The sequence below is a fragment of the Astatotilapia calliptera genome, chromosome 5 (assembly GCF_964374335.1).
Source record: "Astatotilapia calliptera chromosome 5, fAstCal68.1, whole genome shotgun sequence".
NCBI classification, from domain to species: Eukaryota; Metazoa; Chordata; class Actinopteri; order Cichliformes; family Cichlidae; genus Astatotilapia; species Astatotilapia calliptera.
In genome coordinates this window covers 9770872-9780000 of record NC_137426.1, presented here as the reverse complement: position 1 = coordinate 9780000, position 9129 = coordinate 9770872, and positions in this window count along the sequence as shown.

The following is a 9129-nucleotide window of genomic DNA, read 5'->3' as shown; positions in this document are numbered from 1 at the left end:
AAAGTTGTTGTAGCTTTACATTCTAATTTCCTTATTCCAAAGTTTCTCAAAGTATTACAGATGTTCGGTATGAAATTGTCCACTTTTATGCTCAAAATGTTTAAATAATTTATTTCTAAAGAAAGCGTACTAGAGGATTCTACATCTGAAAAGTAAAACTAATATAGCAGCACTCTTTAACCTGCAGTGTTACTGATGGCCAGCGGGGGGCGACTCTTCTGACTGCAAGAAAAAAAACCCCCAAAACAACAAAAAACAAATATCTGGTTATATAAAAGTCTATGGGAACACCCCCTCAGCTCCTATGATACAATGACTTCAGCAAACACTTTTATGATGAGAATTATGGTCTCATCCCAAACTTTAGTAATACACAATGTTCATTTTGTAAATTGTAGTCCCATTAGAGTCTAAAAGGACCACAAAAACAAGACATGCTTTTAAGGCATGACTACCTTAAGTACACATAAATACCACATAAATGACAATGGCTCCCTTGTTATGTCTGATTTGAAAATGCTCAGCTGGAGGCTTCAAAAACATGACTTCACAAACCAATTGGTGATGCCAAGGTGGCTAGGTTCATCTTCTTCTAATAGACTGGTTCGCAAAAATGAGGTCCAGACCAGTATTATATGCCATCAAAAAGATAATCAACACTGGGCAAAAATTTGCTCTAACCGAGAAAAGACAACCTATTTCCAAACAAACGGTGACATTGTGTAAAATGTAAATCAAATCAGAATGCAATAATTTAGATATTTAAAAATATTTTCTTCATAATGGAACATAATCTTTAAGTTCAGATATTTTACAATCAAACTGAATTTGATGGCAGCAAAAAGTGAGTGGTACTAAAGAACAAAAGTGAGTGGTTAATTGCAATATTTTGCAATTAACAGTTAATCAGTAACATGATTAAATATAAAAAGAGTTTCTTAGAGGAAGTTAATATGGGCTGAGATTCCACAAACATCAGTACTGTATGGCTTTCATCTTTTGGCTTTCAGACAGCACTACATTAAAAATTGGGATAATTCTGTCAAGGAAGGACCATCTGACTTGTCATCAAAAGCCTGCATCTGTCATGGTATGGGGGTGCATCAGTGCCTATGGAATTGGCAGATTGCACATCTGGAAAGGCAGAGTTGAAAGGAATATGCAGGATTTGGAGCAACATATGCTCCCATCCAAGATATTTCCATGTGAGATAAGGCCTTGCATATTTCAGCCACACAATGCTAAACTGCATACTGCATTTTTTAAGTCTTGGCCTGCCTGTAGTCCAGATCTTTCACCAAGTGAAAACATTTGGCACATCATAAAACCAAATGCACAACAAAGAAGACCTAGGATTGACCCAGGACTGCTGAAAAGCTAGAATCCTATCAGATGAGAGCGGGACAACGTTTCTCTCCTAAAAGTCCAGCAGGGGTGTAATTTCCAGGCATAATCAGACCCAACCAATATAACCCCCCCAATAAAATTATGAATTATATTGCATAAATAGGCTGCTGATTTTTTTTATTCATTTCAGTTATTACCAGCAAACTAGTTGCATGTTTAATCATCTGGGAATTTAACCAGATTTATTTATTTATTTAGACAGAGATCTTGACACCCCCCCCACCCCACCCCACCCCACCCCACCCCAATGTTCAGCACAAAGTTACACCGATGAAGTCCAGCAACTGGTCCCATTTGTTACCAGGCATTTATGGACTGTCGTTAATAGAACAGGAGATGCTACACAGTGGTAAACACAGCCCTGTCCCATTCTTTATTAGATTTGTGGTTGCCATCAAATTCAAAATTACCTTATTTTTTCTTTGCTGGAACTGGAGGTGAAAATAGTTGGACTTTTCCCCTTTGTCTGCACAAAGTAAATTCTTTTCTTTTTTTATTCTTACATACTCTATAGTATACCCTCCTCACAGTCGTGCACATATTACTATTTATATGGTAGCTCTTGCTCTTGAACTATGCTCAAACTAGTGCAAATTTAAGTACAGAAAAAAATTAATTCAGTATAAATGTAGATATCCGCTATATCCAAGGCCCTCCTGACAGTCAGTAAATAATATCCTGCACAAAATCACATATCATTCATCTGTACTCATGAGCAGATGGGATGGTGTGGCTGACATGTTGATGATATCTTCCAATCAATCATTTTTAGAACTGTAGTGATAACTGCTCGTATAATGTCACATGGGAGGAGATTAAAGGTGAGAAATGACCTTCTCTTGGATTACATACAGACTAAGTAATCTTTTGCAACTGGAGGACACACCTCACTCCATCTCAAAATATTTCTTCAATGTCTCTCCCGCAAGCCAGCGATCAAAAGAGAAGATATTACTTTGCTGCTGCTGGCATTTATCAGCCTCCTTTGACTGAAGTCCCATATGCCTGTTGTTTCTCCTTGCAGCCCAATTTCTGTTTCATTTTGTTGGTTGACAAATTTCATCAGCTTAGACAAGACAACAGTGGATAAGCTGCAAAATTGTCCTTTTAAACCATTCAGGTAGAAATGTTCGCACTCTCTTTGCTAGCAAAAATAGAAAGAAATAGAAGAAAATTGCAAGTTGTCTAGACAGACAGAGACCTTGGAGGGAAATTTGTCCTCCAGATCGTGACACTGGTTGAGCTGTTGTTAAACACTGCCCCCATGTGGTGAAATGTGTCAACAGTGCAACTGATTATCCACTGTAACTCCTTATTCAGTGGATAATCAGGATGCAAAAATCATATGACAGCGGACCCTTGTGTATTAGTACATATATTATATATGTAGAAACCTTTTATTTTCTGAGACTCCATGCTTATTTATGCATGCACAGTGCCATAAAATTGAAATATTTGGTAAGATTTTGGCCTCATTTTATTCACACAATTCCCTTGGACTATATTTACTGAATGAACAAAGCATTTTCACTCAGATACATTTTAAAGTGCGCCATACTCTCTTCAGCTGACAGCCACAATCTTTTCTAGCCAGACTAAATTGTTTGTTTGGCTGTTAAAGGTTTTACATTGACAGCGACTTGGCTTCACTACCTGCTTTTTAGATCTTTGTTGAAATCGAGCCACACGGTCAGCCGCAAGAAAGGCCAGGTCTTTGTCATGTTTTCAGCAAAGAACACGAGAAATATTAGAGAGCTGTTTAAAGAAAGTTGAAGGACAGATGTATCTTTGTTTTCCATTAGTCAGGCAAGTGTCCACCAATCAAAAGTTTTTTTCCCCCCTCTGTTTCCAGGAAAGTAGATGAGAGAATGAGCAAAGAGAAAGCACATGTGCACCCTGCTAAATTTCCTTCAGCAAGACACGGGCTGAATTTGTGGATAGAATTTGGCTGATGAACAATGTGAGGGTTGATTCTGCTGGAATTCATGTATGTATGAATCAGCTCTTGAAGGGAAAACAGTAATATTAGGTATCGCATTTGATGTCTGCACTGTACCTCGAAACAAGAATGTGCCATATTTCAAGGATTCAAAAAGCTACTTATTTGCTAAAGGAACAATGGGTGAACAGGAGTTACCTGGTAGTTATAGTCATCTGTACTTCCCTAACAAAAGTTAATAAATCGACTTAATGATAGATAAATAAGACATTTTTCTTATCTAAACACTGAGAGGTGCACAACAGCAGCTACTCATTTATTATTTATTACTTTCAATTTCATTTGTTTCATGTTGCTTTAAGTACTTAGTACATGCAGAATCCCTAAATAGTTTGGCATTATTTCACTATTAAATAATTTTATATCCGCTCTCTTCACTCAAACAAGCACCAAGGAGCTGAATATAATACTTCAGGTTTTGAGATAAATATAGCAACTGATGAATAATTTATCAGTATTGATGGATTGGATCAGTAATAATTCTTGAAAAACATGGAAAGTTAGATCACTTTTATGGACAATTGTGTATTATCGATAACCTAACCTAATGACCTAATGACTTACGGGACGATCATGGCTCAAGAGTTGGAAGTTCGTCTTGTAAAGGTTGCCGGTTCGAGCCCTGGCTCCGACAGTCTTGGTCGTTGTGTCCTTGGACAAGACACTTCACCCGTTGCCTACTGGTTGTGGTCAGAGGGCCCAGTGGCGCCAGTGTCCGGCAGCCTCGCCTCTGTCAGTGCGCCCCAGGGCAGCTGTGGCTACAATGTAGCTTGCCGTCACCAGTGTGTGAATGGGTGGATGACTGAATGTAGTGTAAAGCACTTTGGGGTCCATGGGGGCAAGTAAAGCGCTATACAAATACAGGCAATTTACCATTTTACTATCTCCCAGAATATAATTCTCTACTATACAGAACTGGATCCAGAGTTACTTGAGAAGTACTGAAGAACAACTTATTAATTATCAGCTACTTTCATATCTGTGAAAGCTTTTGTTCCTGTACTGGAACATAAGATTGATTTTGTATACAGTTTATGATAATATATTAATTAATATATCATTAATATATCAAAATATTTCAAGTAAGTGAAATTCTTACTTCCATCCACTACGGTGATGACTTTTGATATTAAAGAATATCTTATAGTAGCATACACGTGAGTGGGTCCTTGTAACTAAGGGCAAGTCAAAATATGTTGACTTATTCTAACACTAGAGGGCTCACTGAACAACAACGGAGAGGAGGGGTCAAGAAATGCTTTGTCCATGACGAAACACATAAATAACCCATTTTAATTTAAACCGGATGGACTGTAAATCTGTAAAATTGGCACAATAACTACACATGATTTTAATTTCAAATGTTACTGTTTGTTTGGATAAGTCTAAAGGACTGAGCTTTAATTATTTCTGCAAAGATCTTAAAGAATACTTTACTACTGTGGCTCTTGATGTGAATATATAAGTATAAAAGATTATTCTATGAATTTATGACTGCATGAATGTGCTACTGCTGCATATTTTTCTAAATGACAATTTTTGGTTCTGAAATGCAATATAACATTTATTTTGGATGCTTCAATTCCTAACCTTAACATGACTATTTGTGCGTGCGCACTCCAAATACTGGACTAGTCTAACCCTTTCGTCTCATGTTCACATGGAGCATTTGATGTAATATCATCTAAATGTTTCGAAACAAAAATCTAGCTTCATCTCTTTAGAGACTGACTAAAATCAAATTGCTGACTATAGCGTCACATTTTTGTCAGTAAAGCTGATTAAATGAAACCTGTGCCTGAGCCTTTTTGTTGATTACATTTCTTCATCCCCTCAAGCATTACTCCCACCAACGTCAAAGCCCTGGGTACCTGCAGTTCTTCTTTCCAGCAGCTGATTTTACTAACATTTATTCAGCCACAGAGGAATGCATAATCACTGAAATCAGCTCTGGTGGTGATTGGATGGTATGAAAACCTGTCGACTCTCCAGTCTTCACAGCAAATGGTAATGAACAATTGCACTTTGTTGATCTATGCTTCTGTTTCTTGCCGTTTATGTGATGTTTTTTCCTTTGTGATTCACATTTGATTGCTTTTTGTGTGAAATGTGCTGTATGAAAAAGCTGTTAATACATTCAGGCATACAAATGAGCAAATACTTCTGTCTTGATGTTAGAAGTATCTGGGACTTTTAACTGGACTTCACATTGTTTAGCTAAAAAACAAACAAAGAAGCAAAAAAAAAGAACTATGGCAGCCATGCTAAACTAAATACTGAGAGCTTTAAAGCAGAAGCGATATAATGTAACTCTTTATCTCTATCACTAGATGGAGCTCAGGATCTTTTATTTTTTATAGCTTTCCAGAGCACAACAATTTCCATATTATTTCCATATTATTCAACAGGACCAATATTAAGTAAACTATTAATTTATTAACAGTAAACTGAGGTACACTGTTTGGGGGGGAAAGTCTTTGACTTCATGCTATCTCATTATAATAAAAACATCATATAAAATGAGAACCAGTGCAACAATATATAAGGAACGTAGTGGAATATATGATTTATATTGCCATGTAGGTCAGACATTCTAAGCTCCTCTGAGTCATGCCCTCATGCTTTGCTCCCTTTGCATGCTGGAGGCAGACATGAAGCTCAGCCTAAAACTCAGTGAGCATTTCTGCAAGAGGGAAAGATATTCCCTTTGGTTCTGCCCGACACGATGTGGCATCTGTGGGTTGTGTAACTCAAGTGGAAGGGAATTAAAAAGAAAAGCGGTTCAGCAGTCACCCGGAGTTCACGTGTCTCTCTGTGTTGCAGTGAATTTACACTTTGATGTTGGCACTCTGCAGCTACGCAAATGTCACTGCATGATTTAACTGTGGCAACTAATTGTCTTTTTACAATTGGATATATTATTAAGTACATATAATCAGTGTATTTGCAGTCAGATTTTGCTTCACTTGCAGTGCAAGATGGCAAACCCGGCACATTTCCCTAGTTTTTGATTATATGCCTTGCCAGCTTCATACCGTTAATACTGATAACAAAGCTGTTGCTTGTCCTTGGGAAACGGCTTCTGTTTAAATGTTGCTTAAAGTGCCAAGCCATAGCAGTGTGCAACATGGATCAAATGTGGTTTTTATTTATAACCAAGGTCCTTGCAAGGTTCACATTAACCCCTGAGTCTTTTTTACTGTACCTGCTGGGCCGTATTAAGCAGAGTCCAGTTAGAGCTGGATGTAATTTGCCAAAGCTCAAGCCCAGATGTCCAGATTTCTTGGACACATTAATTCATCAATCCAGACAAAGGGTCTAAGCAGTCTGTGCCGCATTAGCCACTGTCTCGTAACTCTCTTAAAACCTGGCTCCTGGGGTCAAACTTTTGAGCTTCTTGCCAATTAAGGGCAGTTGTATGGTAAGCAGATCCATTCCTCGTGTGCCCGGAGGAATCACTATGTCTTATTTCATTCTAATTCCACTTTCCATCATGTTTCTGGAGCAGGACATGATGGAAATGGCTTGTGACAGTTCTGACCCATTTGGAGGTCTTTCGACACAATATGAACGGGTGAACTCTTCCTCCCTCACTCACACTGGCCTTAATGTCCTTGGTGGCCACATACAGATTTTCATCTTGCAGCCAACTTTATGGAAAATCTGCAGTGATTTCCTGCTTCCAAATCCGTCAGCCTAAAAGGGACATTTTCTGCAATGTGAAAATACTGGACAGCAGCTCGCATGAATTTTCAGAAAATCCTGAAAACATACCTGCTTCAGGCTATGCATGTGCCAGTTTTTAATGTATTTAATGTTTTTACGCTATGCCTACTTCTTCGTAATCTCTCATGGATCTTTAGTTACTTTCTTTGTTTCTTTTGACATCTGGACCAAGATCCTTATTTAGAACTTTCCCAGCTGGTGGCTAGATGTTTTCATATAAAGTGAAAACCCAATCAAAGTTATAAAGTTACTCTTTCTGGTTTATTTGGCTCAGGCTTTCGTCCAGATGTTCGGCAGAATTTTTTTTTTTGTATGTGAACCTTTTGAACTGATTTTAACTGACTAACTGGTTCACCATAACTTACTGCTATTTAATTTCAAACAGAACTTTGATGATGTTGCATAAGTATTTCGAAAAGGTGATTCCAGCTCAGTGTGATGTTGATTGACTTGTAAGGATTATGTAGTCCTTCATATGCGGATGAGTGGAAAAAAGCTTAAAATTCTTCCCAATCCCACTACAGTGCCACTGGATACATTTTAAAATGCTGTATTAAATTTAAAGAAAAGAAAAGAAATAGCTATAATTGCACAAAAATGGATCAATGGATAATTACAATTTTAAAATATGAATAAAAGGCATGCTCGAATGCTCAAATGGCAGAAAATATGTGAACAAAAATGTAAAAAATCAACACAAACAGATCTGTTCCTTAGCTATGTTTACATGAAGCTAAATATATTGTTTCACGTTAGTTTTATTCTATTTAGGCTTTTAAACCATTCTACAAACACCATGATCAGATTTAACAAACACAGTATCAGACCCTTACATTAGTCTTTATCTCACCTAATCAGAAGAAAAACTGTACTGTTAACTGCTAACTTTCAGACTGTATGTGTCCTATGTTGAATACGATTAAAGAATAGGAAATGTGTGGGAAAATAGACCTCTCTTTCTAAAATAAGAAAAGTTGTTTGTTTGTTTTTTTTGACATATTCAACATTTGTACACGTGAAAACTGTTGGTCTGAAATCTTAATTCAGAATTGTTTAGGTAAGAATAAAAAAATGTGTGTATGTAACCACTTACACTGTGAAAATAATAATTTAATAATACCTCTTGCTAACACTAACTTCTAATAAATATTGACACTGTGTGAATAAATCAATAATATTGTAAACAACTGTATGATTATCATTTCTGTATGTGTCAGCATAGTTATGCTAACAGGCAAAATTATAAATGAATATAACTGATAATTGCCAAAAAATATTGCAATTGTAAGTGTAATTGTCCATTTTGTTTTAGTACACATAACTGAAGTAAAACATTGACATTATGAGACCACTAACTATTGTAGAATATAGTTTCATGCTCACAAGTTATTTTTTCCAGTTGTTGATGCCTGCAAATATTGATCATCTAAAAATAAGTTTAATAATTGTAAAATTTTAAATTTAAAAATAACACATACTGAGAAGGCCACCCTAAAATTCCACTGCTTGGAAAAAATGAAAATCTGATTAGAAGAGATAGGGTGGAAAAATATAATATAATAACTGGGTGGGATTTTCAGATTCTTTTTAATGAGGCATCCACATCCCCCCTCTAGATAAACACCTGGTGCTTTTTAGTCCGTCTGTTTTCCTGTGTGTGCTTGTTGTGCCTACCTTTGTTTCTTGGAAAGGTGTTTTGTTTTGACTATTTGAGCTAGCATTCTGGATTCTGTTTTTGCAGATTTTTCTACATTTGAATCGACTATTACATGGTCAATTTTTCTTCTGCATGCCTGCCTTCTGGATATAGGTTCTTTTTTTTTTACACTACTGCAAAGGCAATAAGCCGCTAGTACAGCCCAACAACTGACTTATTTTCATGAAAGAAAAGAAGAACAACATGAACATGGCTGGTTCGCAACTCTTTTCTGTAATTGGTACACCAGGTGCAAAGGAGGGCTCTGGACGGTGTCGTAGCAATGAATTATGCAAAGGAC